Source organism: Cucumis melo, chromosome 11, assembly GCF_025177605.1.
Source record: "Cucumis melo cultivar AY chromosome 11, USDA_Cmelo_AY_1.0, whole genome shotgun sequence".
Taxonomy (NCBI): Eukaryota; Viridiplantae; Streptophyta; class Magnoliopsida; order Cucurbitales; family Cucurbitaceae; genus Cucumis; species Cucumis melo.
The window spans coordinates 3,333,597-3,339,304 of record NC_066867.1 but is presented as its reverse complement, the minus strand read 5'-3'; positions in this window follow the sequence as shown (position 1 = coordinate 3,339,304).

Here is a 5,708-nt window from a genome sequence, read left to right as displayed (position 1 = left end):
GAAATGAACATAGATTCAGACCTTTTTGTATGCAAGTCAGATCGTCGATCGTGACAATTCTGTTGAAGTAGTTTCCAGGATATGAACGATTGACAAGAAAGACGATGAACGAAAAAGTCTGAGCAAGTTCCTTCACCTTTTTATAGCCCCTTCATTTTGATGACATTTTTGTAATTACGAGTTATTGGAATTTTTACAAATGTTCGTTTATACTTATATAAACGATCATTGAAATTTCTCTACATAATCGTGTATAGTTAAACTTTTTCGTCATCTTTTACTGTTTATTATCTTATCATTTATATATATGATTATCGTTTATATAATGTATAAAATTGTGTATGATTATTGTTTATATTTTTAAACGTGATCAGATGCACATATGAGATCATCGTTTAAGATAATTTACGCGATCGTTAAAGATAATCGTTAAAGTATTTTGTTATCGTTTATTGTTTTTTTTTATCGCTTATGTATTTGGTAATTTACAAGACGTGTATCAATTGTATATTATTCTACACGATGTCGTCTAATAATAATTTATTAACATTAGTCAGGTGCGCGCGGACAATTAATCACACGTTTATTGGGGTATTTTTGGTATTTCGCATTATGGGCCTATAGACTTTTTTCGTTTATGAAATTATTCTATAGGAGCGTAAATAACTTGTCGCTTTGTTATATTATTAAAAAAACCCTATATATAAAGTAATGACAATTCAAAAAATAAAAAATGTCACAATCAAAATTGTTCATCCAGAAAGACCCAAACAAAAGATTTAAGAGTATCGAGTTGAGGACTTTAAAGGGATGATAAGCCTAACGAAATACTCTATAGTCCTCTTTCTCTCTTAAACCTAAATTTATCCTATTCAAAAAATAAATATTATATCTTAAACTCATCATCCCACACAAAAGTGAATCATTTTAAATAGCAGAAATTTCAACATTTAACTAAATTTTCATTAATTACCTTGTGCAGCTTCTTCTTTTGCAACTTCTTTATTACCTTGTTTGTTTTATTGATTTAGTTCTTCTTGAACTTCTTCTCTTGCTTATTCTTCAACTTATTGATTACCTCGTGCATCTATTTGCTTGTTATCTTTTAGTGTTCTTAAGGGATTGAATGAAAAATGTGATGAGGAAAATATAATTCAAAAAGGAAGAATTTCAAGAAAAACTAAATAAAGAAAACCGAATACACGCACGAAGTAATGAAGAAAAAGTTCAAGAAGAACTAGATGAAGAAAATCAATTAGGAAAACAAAGGAATCAAGAAGTTCATATTTCTTTACATTCTAAAACTTATATGTTTAAGTGAAAATGAGTACTATAGATTATTAAGCACTTTATAGTCTATTTCTTTAGGCTTTTGATCATCTTCTCTCTAGCCTTCATTTGATACTATTAAGCCCTTTATTGGAGTGTTTCTGGATGAACAGTTTTGAGTATGATAATTTTTATTTTTTGAATTGTCACTACCTTATATATATACATTATATATATAATATACAAACTATATAAAATATTATATATACACGTTATATGTACATTATGTACAATATATCTAAGGGGGCGTTTTAGGATAGTGGGGTTAGGGTTGGGTTAAGTAACCCTAACCCGTGTTTGGGACTCGGGTTATGGAAACCCTAAAACTAGGGTTTCCATTAACCCGATTTCACCATCTCTACTCCCTCCATTCTGTCGTTTCGTGCTATGTCGATTTCTCTCCCTCAACCCGTGTTCACGCCCCTCTTCAATCCGTCTTCACGAATCTGTTCAATCCGTCTTGCATGTCCATTCATCTTTTCCCTTCCATCACCGATTTCTTGTTTGTTGTTCTTGCTTTACCTTCGTTCTTCTTCTTTTCCGGAAAACCCCATTTCGACATCTCTCATCACCGTCTCTGTGTTTCATTGTCCAAAGATCAAACGCTTTGTTGAAGGCTTGGTCGAAAGGTCTTGACTCCAAAATGTTTCGATTTTACGGTTTTGGGGTTTCGTCGATCGGCTGGGACTATTCCTTGCCTCCGGAATCCCCACTTACATCTTTGATCGGACTTCTCCGTGGTAATCCATGTTTGGTCCGAATTGAAGGGGACCCCTTGCCGCTCCACTTATCGATTTGCCGCTTGGTGTTGTCCTTGCCGATTCGTTTCCCTGTCCTGATTTCGGATGGATGCTACACCCCGCACCGTTTTCCGACCAATGGATGCGAGTGGAGCATGGTAGAGAGGTAACTGTTGTTGTTGTTGTATTTTGTTTATTCAATTTGAATAGCCGATGATGAGTACTGACATTGCTCATTCGATTTTCCTTTGTTTGTTAACACGGATTTGCCGCTTGGTGTTGCCCTTGCCGCTCCACTTGCCGATTTGTCGATTGGTGTTGCCCTTGCCGATTTGTTTCCCTGTCCTGATTTGGGATGGATGCTACACATACACCGTTTTCTGGCCAATCTGTGTGGGTGGAGCATGGTAGGGAGGTAACATTGTTGTTGTTGTATTTTGTTCATTCATTTTCAATAGCCGATGATGAGTGCTGTCGTTGCTGATTCGATTTTCCTTTTTTGCTAACTTGAATTTGCTTTATTTACTTCATTCTGTATAATTTTGTTTGATAATTCCCTTCAATTTTGTTTGATATTTCATTTCGGTTGAATTACACTCATATTTGATGTTTGTTTCTATTCATGTACTTCGATTCTTCATTAGACTCATATTTGATGTCTGTTTCTATTCATGTATTTCGGTTCTTCATTCCTTCTTTGTTCTGCCTCTGTGATGGTTTACTTTGTTCTTTATTTTCTTATTGTGTTCATGTTATGTGGTCAAATATTGACCACCCAAACTTACCATTTCCAAAGTGTTGTCCCTTCAATCTATATGACAATGTACTTTGTGTAGTAAATAGGTTACTGCCAATGTTAGGCTTTGACCAAATTTCTTACTTTTCATTGCTTTTACACTATCATTTGCAGAGATTCCCTGATTCTTTTTTTGGGTCTGGTCATTCATATTAATTTCTCTCATCCACCCCTATATATTCACCTTTGCTCTTATCTTTCACCACGCATCTTGGCTATTGTTTTTCCTCTCTTGTTCTGTCTTCTGCTCCTTTATTTTGGGTATGTAATTTTCTTCTTTGCATACTTCTATCATTCTCCATCCTGTCTTCTGTAATTATTTTGTTCCTTATCTTATCATGTATGTTTACTTGAACAAGAGTTTGGGGGAATAGTTCCTTATTCTGTTTTTTGCTTCTTTGTATTGGTATGTAATTTTTTTTGTTTCCATATTCGCATCATTGTCCATCCCTACACATATGTCCTCCTTTTCTTTGTATTGGTATGTAATTTTTTTTGCTTCTTTGTATTGGTATGTCCTGCTTTGACTCTCTTATGTCTCTTATGGTTTTTTTTTATACATTACTTCTTTTTCTCTGTTTGCTGATTGTTGATTAGTGTTAGCATATATGTCCTCCTTTTCTTTTAGGTTGCTGTCCTCCTTCTATGTTTGGTTTTTGTGATCTTTTTCCTATACCTTTCTGTCCTTTACTTTTTTTATTTGTAAATATGATGGAATTCCATTCATCATTTTGAATGGAATGAAAACTCTGAGGCTATTAATTTCAAAATAAACTTCTCCTTTCGGTTGCCCCATTCAATGTTCATTTCGAGTAACATTTGTCGTCATAAAAGGTATATATATGTAATATTTTTTTTCATACCTTATATATTGTGTGTTATGTACAAATAATAATCATCTTGTTGTCTTATGTAGGACGTTGCGACGAACGAGTTGAAAAATATTTCAAGAGGTACTCTTGTAATGGCCATTTGTAGGCTTTCTATAAACTGTATTTTATTTATTTATTTTTTTCGGTTTTGTATAATTTTATAATTAACATTTCGTTTCGGTTTATAATATGTATATAAAACATTCAGTTTAATTTTGTTACATATTGTATCCTATTAATTTTCTCTTTTTTAACTATTTTTTTTCTTTATAGTAAGAACAATTTGCATTAACAAAATATGCAATTAATTCGGTAAAATATGATAATAAAGGGGATTTCAATATCATAATTCGGTAAAAATTTGAGTAATGCATATCAAAAACTCCATATGAATAACCCTTCCCTAATAGTGGTTTTTTAATATCATCATAAATTGAAATATGAACAACTTTTTAGTAATAGTGTTTTTTCAATATAATCACAACTTTTGATATTAATTAAATTATATTAAGGGAATACACATTTCATAAACTTCTTCAATATGTCATTAATAAACTTCTTCAAACTTCTTCACTAAGTACTTCTTCAAACTTCTTCATAAACTTCTTAAAAAATTGAAATATGTTCAATAAGTACTATTGTTCAATAAGTACTTCTTGTTGTCTTTATTGGAATTTTTTTTTCTTTTTTCTTATATTTTTCTTTTCTTTTAACCTTTTCTATGTTTTGTTTAATTTTTTTTATTTTCAACCAATTTTATTTCTATTTTTAAAATACTTAATTTAGAACTAAAATACATTGTAAAATTTGTTCAAAATAAAATAAAATTATAAGTAAAAATTCTAAATTCCAAACTATTGTTCGGTTTTAAAAAAAAAAGATGCCTAAAAATTAGGGGTGTTTTAAGAAAAAAAAACACAAAGGAAAATTAGTTAAAAGGAATTGAGTTGAAAAATATTAGGAAAATAGGATAAACTTCCATTTGCAACTTCTTTAATTTTATGTATCATTTTCAATGTTCTCGTCACTCATAATCTATTTTTATTGTTCTATGTTTATGGTTTTACTAAATACGGATATTACTAAGTTTACAGATCTTTTCACAATATATCAATATTGTACTAATTAAATTAGTACATGTTTTTTAGGAATCTTTACATACATTGTAATAGATGAACAAACACTTATTGGAGTCCTAACTGCATTCACGTTGGCCCAATGTCAGATTTTACTAACGTTGGAGCTATTAATGAACAACAATAAGCGTCTCCCACATACACCGCCCGATACACGCCATAGAATTAGGGAGCTTGCTTACTTTCGCATGATACAGGAGTCAGATCTTGTGTGTCGGCAAAGCACGCGGATGGATAGGCGAACATTCGCAATTCTATGCCATTTACATAGAAATGTGGCTGGTCTTTCTTCAACTGAAATTGTCGATGTTGAGGAAATGGTAGCAATGTTCTTGCACGTCCCCGCTCATGACGTGAAGAACCGCGTCATCCAACGGGAATTTGTACGGTCCGGTGAGACAATATCTCGACATTTCAACATCGTATTGTTGGCTGTTCTTCGACTGTATGAGGAGTTGATAAAGAGACCTGTTCCGGTAACAAGTAACTGCAATGATCAACGTTGGAAGTGTTTCGAGGTGGGCATCATAGAAGTTCACTATATTTCACCTTTACGTAGATCGCACTTAATCCAACGTGTTTATTTCAACCTGCAGAACTGCCTTGGCGCGTTAGACGAGACGTACATAAAGGTCAACGTCCCCGCAGGAGATCGGCCTACATTCAGAACGCGTGCCACAAACGTTCTGGGGGTTTGTGACACGAAAGGGGATTTCGTTTATGTCCTCGCCGGTTGGAAAGGATCCGCAGCAGACTCGCAGATCCTACGTGATGCGATTTCACAAGAAAATGGACTACAAGTGCCAAAGGGTATATCTTCTTTATAATAAAACAC